The sequence below is a fragment of the Onychostruthus taczanowskii genome, unplaced genomic scaffold, assembly GCF_017590055.1.
Source record: "Onychostruthus taczanowskii isolate IOZ18803 unplaced genomic scaffold, ASM1759005v1 scaffold33, whole genome shotgun sequence".
NCBI classification, from domain to species: Eukaryota; Metazoa; Chordata; class Aves; order Passeriformes; family Passeridae; genus Onychostruthus; species Onychostruthus taczanowskii.
Genome location: NW_024500683.1, coordinates 1,612,526 through 1,627,755, shown reverse-complemented (window position 1 = coordinate 1,627,755; position 15,230 = coordinate 1,612,526).

Genomic DNA, 15,230 nt, shown 5'->3' with positions numbered 1-15,230 from the left:
TTAGACTGTTTCTCTATACAGTACTGCAGATAGAAACTGAAGAACTGGAGTACAGAGGGAGGTAAATGTTAGTAGTAAATGAAAAAAATTTGGCCTTGAATTAAGTGTTGAGTGGGTGAAGTTGGCACAACCTTTATTAAAAGTTTTTCGAAATTCATACCAGGAAAAAATTATATAGCATTAAATGCATTGATCATACCAATATAATAGAAACTGTAATTATTGTACCACAAAAGGGAAAGGAATAGACCAAAGAAGAGAAGTTGGGGCAACAGAATAATAAATTAATTTAATGCTACAAATTAAAAACTCAGTTGAAGAAAACTAACCAAGAATGCACCGTAAGGGATGGCATAAGAAGCAAAATAATTAAGAAATTTGATGCTCAAGAAAACACAGCAAAAGCAGTAATAAAGAAAATAAGGAGTTGGTAGAAAATTAGTCATAAAGGTACTAAGAAAACAACTTGGTTATTATGTGTGTCACAGCTTAGGCTTTGGTTGAAACAGAGAATGTAGGTGTTGATTGACAATCCAGTAAAGTCAATGGAAATATTCCTTGTGAGTAATGAAGACTTTTGAGACAGAAGTTCAGGTATTGGGCTATGCCCAGATATCAAAGAAAATTCTTATTAGGAAAAACAGCTCCAGAACTAAATCAAACAGAAGAGAAATAATTGTACTTTCTAATTACAGATTATGGAGCCTTGAGCAGTACCACAATTATTGGATGTTCTAGTGGTAAAACCCTATGTGTAAGGACATGTTCTGGTTAAAGATCAGATTGCTTGTTTCCAACCAGAAATGTTTCCATTTAGAAGTGGGAAAGGATGATTACTGCTAAAGTACAGGCTGTCAGTATTAAGTGATGTGTAAACAAAGACTAGTGCAAATATGAATTCATATATTCATATATAATCATATGCATAGAGAAGCAGGTTTCCAGGGGATAGATTTTTTCTTTCAATCCAAATAGTTTTTATCTAAAATAAATAGAAAAGTGATTCTATGAATTTCTATTATAGTTCACATGGGCATTTCAAGTTTGCTAAATTCTGCACTTTTCTACTCTTATTGGCTCATTAATAGTATTTTTGATTTAACATTTTTTTTCCAAATATGAATATTATTCCCAAGTCTTCTTTTTTTCCCAGTTAAAAGGATTTGAATGTTATAGGTTTGTTAAGAAAAACATCATGCTAATACATACATAATTATTTTGTTCATTATTTTACAGTTCTTTTGGTTTCTTTTAAGGTTCTGGGTTATAATTAAATAGTCCCTAGTAAACGTTTGGATGCCAGAAGTTTATTTATATGCCATTTCAAGTGATCAGAGTTTTATCACAAGTCTCAAAATATGTTGTATGAGAGTCTACTGCTTAGAAAAGTCACTACATGGAAAAACTAATGTTTCAACCTCTTATGAATATGGAAGATATCTTGAGCTCGTGAGCTGACATCCTCTTCCTCAGAAACAAGCTATCAGGTTAAATAATTCCCAGTTTCTTTTTTAAAAAGTCTGAGCACACATTTTAACGCATCTGACCATAAGGTATGATTCTGATTTTCCTTGCTGAATGACCTCAGTTCTGCAGATAAAAATTTTAGAAAATTGCCAGTGAATATAATTTATTCACTGATTTTCTGAATTCATCTTCCAAGGAAGATAACCAAAATATAGTGAAGCAAAAATTATCCTGAATCTATGGCTTATTTTTGTACCTACCTAGCTTTATGAAAATTGTGCTCATCAAAACCTTTTGGAGAATACAAGACTAAAATTTCTTTTTTTAATAATGGAAAATATTGTCTTTCCTTATCAATATAATATTAGAAATAATCTGGGAAATGTACTATTCCTCTCTTTTCCTTTACTTTTCCTTTACTCTGATGCCATGTGCAATGATTAATGTAGAGCTTTTCTTAAAGTCTTACAAGCTGTTTGTTTCTAAGGGTGAGTAGCCAAAGTAAGAGGTTTATCCTTATAATTTTACTGTTTCTGAACTTTTTTTCTTGTATGATTTACCACATTCTCTGCCCTGATAGAACTTGGAATGGCCATCCTGCTGGGAACTCAGCTAACTCATTTTCTTCTCTACTACAAAATTAAGTGGACTGCTTTTTCCTTTCTTTTTTTTTTCTTTCCCACTAACTGTGCTTTTAATATGAACTTTACAGCCATTGTAGCCTTGTGCTGAGGGCAATTCTCTTTCAGTTTTCTTGTGGTCCAGTAGAACTGCTCCCAGACTCCTGAGAAGTACAAGGTTTCACAGATATTCTCAGTGACTTGCATCACAGCAGGCAGCAAGGTGTTGCTCTTGGGCATTGACATAGCCATTCACTCCTTCAGACTGGTCACAATGGAGAATTACACTATTTTCATCTTTTATATCTGAAAACATGTGAAGAAATATATGTTGAAAACTGCTCATGCAATAAACCTTGAAATGCGAACCCACCAGGGATTCTGAGCCAGAGAAAATCCCGACAATCCAATCAGTAGTGCTTCCTATTTTAGAGTGTTATTAAAATGTGTTTTGAGGGGTACTTTAGCAATAAAATTTACAAAGATAATTTGCTAGCACATTCCTTGCTTAGAACAAGTTATTCCAAGCAACTGTTAAGCAATTCACCAGTGGACAGAGAAGCAGATGTTCTGAACTCAGCTACTGTAAGCATCAGTCCTCATTCTCTAGTTAATGGAATGTCTCTGCCTCATCTTCTGTGTCAGGTCAGGTTATAGAACTTCTGTATCAGTGGACTTGCTTGCTAGATTGTACTTCTGCCAATGAATCTTTATCAGGCAAGTGTTTTTTTTCCTGTACAGGTAGGTTGAATTTGCAGCACATACCAAGATGTACAAACCTCCCCAAAGCAGTAGAAGAACACGAAAAACTCCCTGACCACTGAAACAAGAAAAATTACAGATCTTCCTGTAAGGGAGACGAATCTGGACAGTGGATCAAAAAGAAATAAGTGTGTGAGAGTAGATTTTAGTGATGTATGAGCATGGAGAGTAGCAATGGGAGATGGATGTGGAAATCTGAAGATGATTACAGAGTAGAGTAGATTGTAGATCATGGATCAGACTGGATGATGGGCAGGAAGGTAGGGAGGGAGCTGTGAGAATTGTACATGACACAATTGATGAGAAATAGACTGATGGGATATAAAGTGATAAAAACGGGTACCTTCACATGCTCAGCCCAAACCATGCTTGATCTAAACATGTGGTTGAGCTGAGCTGTGCTGATGCTTAGGAAAAGGGGGCAGGTGACATCAGATGGCAGGAAGGAAGGCAGATTCAGTGCAAGCTATGAGCTCTGCTACTGAAGCGAATCCAATCCCTGCCGTGGCACAGGCTGTGGTGTCTGGATGACCACCTTCAGTCCTGCACACCTTACAATTCCACTGACAATCCAAATGTTATGACACAGCCTTTCATCATGCACATTCAACTCACAGCCTCCCTTTTCTGACTTAGATCCTTAAGCCACAGCTGTCCCGACTAATTCTGCACATAACCCATTTGTCAGGAGAACGACTCAGCCCACAGATCTTTGTCCCTTTGGTGCATCTCCCTTCCAACTCTCTTCCTCCCATTCTCACCCTACCGGCTCTACAGGATAGATAGGCTGGGAGTTCCAGTCTTTTATTACCAGGTGCACTCAGAGTTTCTGAGTGCATAATTCTTAGAATGAATAGTAGAATTAGAGCTGGGTTATGGCTGATCTGTCAGCATTCATCAAAATCCATGAAATATCAGCTACGCAGATGACACTGACTGCAACCCTGTAAATCAGATTCAATTTTATCCTCAGAGTTTGCATGAATTGTTAATATTTGAAAGCAATATAAAATAGAGAGGAAGAAACTCTTCCAGAACAAGCACAGACCAATAATAGAAATATTTTCAGTGCATTTCTTATATGTTGCGAGAGACTTGCTTGTTGATCAACCCTCTTTATAAAAAAGAGTTACTACATTTTGTTATCTTCCCTAGAGAGAGAGGTATGTAATGTCATTCATTCTATGATTAGTTAAATTTCAGATTTATGTTTTGGTTTGCTCATGCAGTTTCTGGCATTTCAAATTGTTGCCTGTGACTATTCATTTCAACATAACCCTGTGGAGCTTGAGAACTGGATTGCTACACATTGCCTGTGACACTCATTAGCCTTCTCAGAGCACTTGGCCCAGTGTCTGTGCATGCTGCTGCTGTGAATCAAACACAGGTCACTGGACTCAGTGTGCGTCTGCTGTGACCTGCTTCAGAATAGCCATGTTGAAATAAACCACTTAGTGATTTTTCTTATTATTTGGAAAGGGGAGATAGAGACAGACTAAATAACTTCATGTTTGCTTTTCATCAGTAACTGCTGATTGGTATAACTTGGTCATGTTAAAAGGCAAAAAGTAAAATATTTACAACAAATCTTGGTTTCTTAACTGTGGATATCTGGTAGGAAGTAGTGGGGCATGAAGTGTGACATAAAGGATCCTGAAATGTTGTATGAGGATTGTTTTAAATAAGGAACATTAAAAAAAAAAAACACCAAAAACCCAACATTGGCCACATTATTTTCACACCTTATGAATGAGTGTATTAGAAAAATAGAGAATTAGCTGGCTCAATCACTTTGAATAAGTACTCCTAGCTTCCAGCCAAGGTAATGTATACTATTTTCCTGGATAACTGCCACATGTTCTCACATAATTTTTTTTAAACTGTGATATTTATTTGAATGTCAAGATGGGCTGCACCATATTATGAGATTTTATAGAATTTTAGGATTTAACTTCATATAAAATGATTAATAATCAAAGCTGAAACGCAATATTAAGAAAAAAGTTTTAGTGAAAATAGCAAATTCCAGCCTATCAGTAACAAAGGCAATACATGGAAAAAGCATAGCAAAAACTAGACATAGAAAATCAAGTAAAATAAAATACAGAACTCTTTCCTGCAGATAGTTAATTTACTGGACTGTATTCTCTAAGAGTTTCCAAAATACCTATGTAGGCTCCTGGAGAGGACAGATTAATACTAATCGTGAGGTCTGGGGTGGGTCAGGTTATTAGGAATCTGGAATGATTGGGCTGATTGGGCTTTCATCCACTGTATAAGCAGTGTAAGCAGCTGATCATTTCAAGAAACTTCCCACCTCCCAAAATGAGGAATAACAAAGCCCCCAGCTGCACTGGATGATGATTTCTCAGTTACTTGTCCCAGGGAAAGCCATTGCTGCATTTAGCTCAGTCAGATTTAAGTACACAATATATGGTTCAAGTACGGCATGGAGCTAATGAAATGTCTGTTTCAGCATAGGGCCATTATTATGTAACTAGGGAAAAGTTTTGTACTTTTTAAAGTCATGGTAAAACTGAGAGCTAGAACCAAACATAAAAACTATAGCCTGCTTTTCTGTTGTTGCTGTACGTCTGTATTTCACAAAATCAGAAATACTGGTCCTTGTAATCTGGGATCAAGTAAAACTGAAGGAGAAGATTTGTGAGTTTTCTGAATGTCAGTGTGAGAATTGAGACTGTAATAACAGTTGTCTCACTTTTCAAGAAAAAGAGATAAGAATTCATTATCTTGCATTTTATTATCTAGACATAGGTCTCCTGGCTCATTCTCTGACACAGTTATGCTGTATTTTCACATTCAACATAGAAGCATATTTATTATTGTAGTATTTAATGCTGGTAAAATATAATATATAGTTTGAAAGAGGGACAATATTGAATGAAACTCTTTCTTCTGGAAGATACTTGCCAAATTAAAACATTTTATAATGTGAATGTGAAGAACACTATGCTTACATCAGTTGGAAAAGCATATTTTTATACCATAGTAGTTGACATAACAGCAGACTGTACAAGAAAATGTACTGGGAGAAAATGTAGTTTAAATTGTTTTAAAGAAGATGCTGGCAGCCATAGGATGCTGACATTAAAAATGACAGTGCAAAGGCATTATGGATATAGATAAAGCTGGCTGTTATGCATACAGAAGGTTGACTTGTCCTAGTGTCAGATTCCCTGACAACTTAAATCTGTTCCAGTAGAAGAGAGAAAAAAAAAAAAAAGAGCAAAGCACACGGAAATTAAGTTTCTGTGTGGAATAAAGAACTCTATGTACCCTTGCTTGGATCTGTTATTAAAAAAAAAAAAAAAAAAAAGAGTTAACTAACAGAATGTAAAAGGAGGTTAACAGCACAGTATTTTTCTAGATGAATAAATTGAGACAGCAGAATTATATGACTCATCACAGACTGTGCAAGAAAAGATTTAATATAATGGAATCTACATCTACACATTTTATTGCATTAAAGTGTGAACAGGTAAAATATCGAATAATGCTTAATTTAATGCAATTAAATTTGTCTCAGTTATCCATGCAGATGAATCTCTAATTATAATTTTCTTCTTATCAATATTTTATCTATACTGAAAGGTTAAATCAACCTTTTATCAACCAATATTATTGAGCATAGACATAAGCTCTCTCTTCACTGAAATTGCATCAGAAATTATTTTGATTAATTCTTTTCAGATCCAGATAATGGCAGTTATTTTTCTCCAAGACGCTTTGGCATTGTGGGTTGTTATACAATCTGCAAGCTGCAATAATCCCTCTTCCCAGCCTTGGCCAGGTGGGATGTATGTAGGCTTGTCACCTACTTGCCTTGGTACTAGTTTAAAGCCTTTCCCAAGACCCAGTCAGTAATTTTGAAAAATTTTTAGATTTGTTGGTGAAGAAGTAGAGCTGTGAAGCTGTGTTGAAGGAAACCTTCACTTGGATAGAAGTTCAGACACAGTTATTAGCAGCTAGGGTGGTGCAAGGCCTTCTCTTGAGCTGTCAAAATTCACTGCTGATTGCAGCCAAGGTAAATAAATGGACTGTGCTTTATATTTTATTGGCTGGCCAGTTTAGTGCTCAAATTCCTGTTAGATGCTATTTGAATAATTAAAGAACAGGCCTTGAATGTTTTGTAGTGTGTTAGTCTCACTGGGATTATCTGCTTATCGCTGCCTAAGGAAATAAGCATTTTAATGAAAGAAACGTTGAAATTCAAAGTGTGCTAAAATCCATACTTGGAAAAAGCCTAGTAGTCATTAGAAAAGAACTCCTCTCACTGTTCATTACAAAGTAGTGTGGGCTCAGATGTAAGAGTTGCAGAACCTTTCATATAGTTTTCAACTAAAGGTGAGATGTATTTGTCATTAACGAGACTCTCCTAAGTTTTTTTTTTTTTTTTTTTTTAAATCGTTGTCTCTTGAAATTGCCATTGAAAGGCCTAGCTTGCTGCTAGGACACCAGGCTGTCACACATTTGATTCTTTCAAATAGGATTATTTTTCACTCTATAAAGATTAACTGGGGCTCCTCAGATCTTTAGTTTCTTGGAGGGAAAAGGAAATAATTCTTCATTGATACTCATAATATCTCCCAGGCACATGGGAAAATGTGGTATTGGGCAGATCTTTAACAGAAATTGCTGAGCTCAAGTAGTGTGTGGGCTGGAAAAAGAAAGAAGATAGGTGCAGTGTCAGTCATTAATTTTTTTCTGTATGACTGTACTGCAGCAACCAGTCCCAGCAGTGCAATACAGCAACATAAATGGAAGCTGATTACAAACTAAAACTTCTCTAGTATGTGGTCATATGCAGTCCAGCTTAAACAGCATTCTAGTGAGAAAATCATTGGAGTGGTTTTAATTTTAACTCCCCAAATAATTCCCTGTTGCAGAATGGCTCTTTTTCATCTGTCCTGGGTAGACGTATTCTGCAAGAGACTCCACTGAGTTTTTTGCCCATTTTTACTTACTTTGCTTAAAGAAAAATGAGTTTACTTGCAGGAAAGCAAATTCATAGGAAAAAGAAATCCACCTGTGCATGCTGACATATACTCTTGTTTCCAAGTAAAACACAGAGTGGTGGGATATTTATTCATCGTAGAACATAACATATAATTGAACTTGTCTGAGGTAAGTGAAAGGTCTTTCTTTCCATAGGAAGCAATGACTATAGGAAGCATTTACTTATATAATTAAAAATAAAACCATATTGCTTTTTCTCAGATGCAGATCCTACATAAAAAAAAAAAATAATTTCCAGGTAGTGATATGAAGATCCAATCTCAGTTGTGTTCAACTGTTTTTTTAGTTTTCTTTTTATGAGAACTTACTCTAGTTTCTCATTATTTGATAAATTTCTATCATGCGTTGTCTGTTGCCGAGAACAAGACAATTTTACAAATCCATAAATTGTACTTTCATGAGTACTCTCTTTTAGAGTTACTTACAGTACTTAGTACTTTTAAGAGAGGATGGAATCTTCAGGAGAAGGAAGTGTTTTGGCTTGTATATAACTTTTTTTGTTTGAAGCATAATCATTACGGATATATGTGCAGGTCTGCCTGCCACACAGGCACAGACCTATTCCTCTGAAATTCAGTGGAAACATGACTTTTGACATCTGTGTTAGCAGATCTGTTTCTGCCACAGGCAAAGTTCTCAGTGCTGCCAAGTGATTGTCCCTTACTTCCTTCATTAGATCCTGCAAAATTTTTTCCTGTTATCCTTGAAAACCTAACTGAAAGAGATTGAAATTGTCCTGGCTTGATTATTTTATTAGAAAAAGAAATGAGAAAAAATGAATGTGGGGGATATTTGAATTAATTTGTCAAAGAGGCTGAGACTGTGATCCAGAAGGGGGACAGAGATGTGGGGTGAAATGGGGAAACACATTGGTGGCTGGAAAAAGCTTAAATAATTTGAGAAAAGCAAGGACTACCCAAAGAGAGAGATACTGGAAAAATGTAATTCAACAATGACATTGGCAGATACCAAGCTAGAAGCACATGAACGCTCAGACTGGTTCAGAAAACAAATGGGCACCAAGAACCATGGAGCTAATGAAACAGAAAAGAAAGATCTGAAGAGGTGCTGTAAGAATGGCAGGCAAATCTGGTGTGGTTTGGGATAGAAAATGAATTCAAGGAGACACATTATGGAAAGAGTGAGAGAGGAAAATGAAAAAGGGAGTGGATAGGAAAGGGATGTAAATGAGGCTAAAACAGAAATAAGGTAAAGTGCTGCAGAGGAGTTAATGGATTTAATGAGGGAAAAGTTGCAAATTATTATCTGGATCTCTGTCACAACTTTGTGTTCACATGTGCTTCTGTTCTTCTAAAGGCAACCTTCTTTCAGTATTATATTTTTGATCTGTGAGCCTGGGTATCCATTGATCACAGCAATGTCCAATTGGGGTGTTTCCACTTTTTTTTTTTTCTCAGTTTCTTCCTGCTTCAGGGATATTGGCTCATTTAGCTACAGGTGGGCCATTCCATACCATCCAGACATCTATGCAAACCCACTACTGCATTTTATCTTTTTGCCCTTGGGATGAATTTAATGTCTCCATGACCTCTTAGCAGTGACTATCCATTCCTTGTCCTCCTGGGCACTTTTTCCCAGTTTTCCTGCCAGCTTGTTTCTAACATAGCTTTTGGTTCTGCAGCAGCACAAACAGTTGTGTGTGCACAAAATAGGGGTGGTGGGTAAAGGAGGTGTGGGGCCTGATGAGTGGCAGAAAGAAATGTCTCAATTAACACTGCTGTTTATACAGCCTCACCCCAGCAGTACATGTATCTGTACATGGTATGCCAGTGTACAGGTACCAAAGCAGATAAAATGCTCCTAAATATGCTACAGAACATATTGCCATCGATTTCAGTGGGGCTTAACAAATTCTTTTCCCCATGGGGAATGTGGTCTTGCAGATCAAGCATTTTGGATGTTTCACTGTGCCCACCTACCAATAAATAATTTTAAAAGACATTTTCAAAATGCTTTATCACAATTTTTACCAGGAATGACAGCCTATTAGGGTTGGTATTAATTCTGTTAATACAGGTGGTGAATGGGTTTAATGACTCCACTGAACTTTGATGCCAAGAACGCAGGTGCTGATACAATGCCAAGGGATGGATCTTTTCATATATATCTGTGCACACATATTAAGCTTCTGAAGAAGAGAAGTTAGTTTGTTTACAAAGATGGTGCACAAATGACATGTGTTTTTCCAGACTGAGAAACAGCTGATGACTCCAGTTCTTTTAATTTAATCTGAAATGATGAAGGTTGGCATTGCTTTCCTTGAACTAATGGGTAACTAATCAATTCCTTCAGCTGGTTACAATTATATTTCAGTTAGGCACACTACTTTGCTACAAGAAATCTGAATTGAGCTGAACTGTAGCTCTTTCAAATATGACAACTTGCTATTGAAAGGAAAGATTTGTTTTTATCTTTATGTTGTGCTATTTATTTGAGTTGATTTTTCAAGTAGACCAAAATAGAATTTAAAATCTAAATTTGGAATCCTATGTACCCTAAGCACATGGTACTAGTTACAAAAGTAAAACAGTCTAGACAAATTAAAATTAACAGTGCCTTGAAAAAAAAAAAAAAAAAAAAAGAAAGCATTGTGATTATTTTCCTCTATTTAGCCCTTCTAAGGACGAACCTGGAGTGTTTTCATTTTCAGGCTTCCCAGTTAGAAACTGGGAAGAAATGGGTAGAAATGGTTAGGAGTCTGCAGTACATAATGCATGAGGAATTGGATGTGTTTTGACTGATCAGAGAAGCTGTGGGGTTTCCATCCATGCAGGCTTTCAGATCTTGACTAAACATTGTCCTGTTCAACATGGTCTATCTGCTAAAACATCCCTGCTTTGAAGAGGGGATTCACCTGGGGATCCCTTCCAAACTTAATTACACTATCATGATATAATGAAAAAATACTGTTAGGCATAGTTACATCAGCCAATCTCACATTTATTACCTATATTTCTCTTTTATTTGCCTTTAGTTATTCAAAAGAGGTCCCATTGCCACTTACAGGAATAAATAAGACACACACAGTAAATGTTCTTGATTGAACAATAAACATTGCTTCCTGAAGCCTCTTCTTTATTTCCTCAGCTTTGCAGACATGGGAGATTTAAAGACAAAGTATCTTATTATAACAGCTCACTTCTACACTTTTCTACCTGTATTATCCTACATACTGAGCACAGTAACCTGAGCTTTGATAAAACATATATTTTACAACATTTCAGTTTTCACATTAGCTTGTAAGAGGTAGAAAATCTGATAGTCCTATCTTTCATGTCTTCTCATGATTAGTCATCCTTTCTGCTAAGAATATGAATATAGTTTTTAATTGTAAGGTTTTGGCTTGGACTGTACAAATATCAGGGTTTCCCTGGCAGTGGGCTACAGGATGCTTTGGGTGGGAAGTGATGTGAGCTGCCCAAATGCAGCCACAGCAAGGACCAAACCACGCAGGTGCTGTGTCATAACCTCAGACTGCAGTTACCTGGGAGGGGTGTGCTGAACCATGGCTCAGACACATTTAAGGTTATACATGGAGAGAACATGTTTGGAGACAAGATGCTCTTGGGAGGACACGTGGAGCTGATGCTTTGGACATGCATGGAAAGACAGCCTGTAATGGAGAGACGTGTAACACCAGGTGTGCCTGCTGGAGAAGGCCTTGGTGTTTGTTTATGTGTTTGTTTGGCTGTTTGCATTTTGATTTTCCCAATACACAAATCAGCCATTAGAAGTTAGTGTTAGCTGCTAACTAAAGAATTAAAAATTCCCCCAGTTGAGACTCTTTTCCCTGTATTTATCTTCTAGCACTTGACTCTTGCTATTCCCTTCCCTGTGAAACAAAGAATTCTTTAGTATGATATATTTCCTTTCCAGCAAAGTATGCCTGAAGTGCATTCGAACTGACCACAAGTCTTTTAGGTGAATCTATAAGTATATTAAACTATTGACATCATTGTCACTAGGTCAGCCCTTGAAATGATTAACTGGCCATTGCCTACAGATTTTTCCGTTTCCAGTGGTGGAAAGGTGGATAGAGCAGTGAAATACTTGCCTATGCCATTAGGCAAGACAAAAATAAAGTTTTTCCATACTGTTTCCATAGTTATCTAACCTGTCTTGAATACATTTTGCAGGGATATCTAACCAAGCCCTGATGTTGAGCTCCTAACTCACTACAGTTCCTTCTTCATTTTTTAGAGTTATGACTCCTGTCTCTGTCCTCTGTAGGGCCTGAGCATTGTTTTTCCTGAAATTTTGCACTTGTCTGCATCTTTTAAAGAATCACAATTTCCAAAATATTCTAAAACACTCCATAGGACTGCTTCATTCTCATTTGCAAATGAAACTTCTTCCTTCTTTACTACTCCCCTCCTTACTCCTTTCTTCCCCTTAGTCCTTTCTTCACAAGATTATGTTTCCTTGTGATTATCAGCTGCTATAAAGAACCAAAGATGACAGCACAAGAGAACATCAAACACAGTCCTAGCTGTGCAGAAAAAAAAAGGAGCACTAAGGAATTATACATTAGTTAATTGAATTTGGCCTCATAAACGATGACTGAAGAAATTATAAAGCTATCTCCACAAAAGATAAAGCAATCAGAATGTAAATAGCCAGAAGACAAAAGAAAAAAACCCAAACAACAAAAAAACCCAAACAGCTAGCTTTGTAGGTTTGCAAATGACAGGTCATATCACATAAATGTAATTTTCTTTTATGACTAAATATAATTTTTTCCTTTGACAGGGTAAGTGTCTAAATGGATAAAGGGAAGGTACTTGTGCAATGTGACATAGTCTGACCTCAATAAAGTTTTCATGTTTTTCTGCATGACATTCTCTTAACCTAAGAAAATATGAGGCAGTTATAACGATCATGAGGTAAGCATAGATTTCGTTGAATTTTTTTTCTCAGAGAGCAGTTATCATTGTCAATCCAAAAAAGATGAAGTCATGTTTACAGAATAATAATATGGATGAGGAAAATAAAATTCAAGGTTTATAATGAAATATAACATCTCCTTAAAAGTGCCAATAGAAATTTTATCTTTGATGGAAGAAGAGAAATTATTAAAAAGGTTCTTTTTGGCTTAGGTAAAAGCAATGTTTAAGACCATATGTCATTCAAATTTCTCTTATTCATCAGATTTGATCAATTTCTTTGCTGAACTTGCCTCTAATCTATGAAATGAAATAAAAAAAATCTCAAGGTAGGAAACTACAAATAAAGTGTCATGGAATAAAAATGTTATGTGGGAGAATGCATACTTGAAGGTTTTGCTGTTTTGTGTGAATTAAATCAAATCAAGAAGCAGAAAAAAAAACCTGTTATGATGTAATCATTATCCTCATAATGATTTTTAATACAGTAAACTCAGCATTTATTGATTATTTTTTTTGAGAATTTTGGTATACCTGTTACATGAAAGGAAGAAAAGAATATTTTTCTTTGCTAGAAAAAGAAGAGAGATATACTTAGGCAAAAGTAAGCAGAAGCACTCAGTCCTGGTGGGAAGGGTAGACATCTGCACTTCATTAGAGGAGAAAACCCTTATAAGAAATGTTTACCTTAGGGAAGAGAACATTCTTTCTAAATAAACATTGCAACAAGATCTCTTCATACCCTGACCCTGGCTGCCAGGGCCACAAGTGGAGGTCTACAAAGAGCCCATTTTGCAGTCACAGTGCTGCTTTCTTGTATTTTCTTACGAGTTGAAGGATCTTGAAGACATGGGTCCCAGGAGAGGATGTGAAATGAAGTCCTTTTGCTGCCTATAGCTGTATAGTATTTCACAATGTTAAAATTTGCAGCCAACAAGACAAAAATATTCTCCCTTCTCAACCCTCCTGCACCCCAAGAAAGAGGCCCCTAGAAAGCCACCCCAAAATTAGGTTAGCAAATTAGAAAGTTTTTCATGCAGTTACAAGTAGGATGCCTGGTCATTAAGAGCTTTTCTTAAAGGTGATAACTTTACATGTATTTAATGTCATTGAATGTGAGGTGTTTAGCACTTAAACATTCCAAAGCAGTTAGGGGTCTAGGGTCATGCTGTGATCACATCATTGAGTGCTGGCCATGTCATATTTCTGCTCTGAATGGGAGCCATATTGAGAATTGATTCGTATTGCATTGGAAGAGACAACTACTGAAAACCACAGAACTTGAGAAAGATAAGGGATAAAATTATTGAGCAAAGGCTGCCTAAAATGAAGGTGGTGACTCCAAACCCATGTTTACTTTCTTCATATACAGTTTTGATTTCCTTAACTCTCCCTTTGATCTTTGCAAACTTGCTTTATTGTTTTGCAGTGGTGCGCTGGCAAAATACAGAATACTTCTATGATAGTTCATCTGTTTCCACTTCATGGACAGCCACAATTGTTTGAGTGGCTAAATATTTCCAGTTTGATTAGGAGTTTCTTTCTTGTTTTTCCTCTACTAACTCAGGTTTTGGGTTTAGATTTTGTTTTTATTTAAATGTCCAGAGCACGGGAATTGTATTAATACAAGTATTAGCTGTATTGGGTCACAGTTGGATGTTTTTCCCTTCTTTTTAACCCACAGTCAGTGCTAAATTTACCAAATTTAGGTTGAAGGATACAGGTATTATCAGAAGTAATTGCTTTAAAATAGCAATATATATTTCATTGTATACATCTATATTTATTTATATGGTACAACAACCCAAAGGAATACAATAAAGTAGCCTCAACATAGGAATTGATGCTATAGATATTTATACACATTAATACAGGGAAGAAGTTGGGAAAGTGTCTCATGGTCAGTGGAGATTAATTCAGTTTCCTAGACTCCTTTCCATCATCTTGTCATGTCCACTGCTGGAGAGGAGTCATGAACAAACCAGCACGGATGTTCTTACATTCTTTTCTCTTGCAAGACCTTTTTGAGTTGACCTATGCAACACAAACAGACAAGACAGACAGAGAAACACACACACACACGCACAATTCTTCACTTCATGCTATCACTGTGGGAGCAACTACATCTTTAAATATTTTTATTTCATCCAGGTTCCTAATAGAGAAGTCAGGCTACTCTGGAATAGTGGTACTCCATCCACATGTCTCTTGTTTCAGCTTTGTTATAAGAAACTCTTGGTTTTCTTCTATCACTGACTGTATCTCTGGTGTTAAAGATTGTCAGATTTGACTAGAATAGAGTAGAACAGAACATTCCAGTTGTAAGGTACCCACTGGGATAATCTAGTCCAACTGCCTGAGCAATTCAGAGCTCAGACAAATTTAAAACACATTTTTATAGAATCTTAGAATGATAGAATTTTTAAGGTTGGAGTAGACC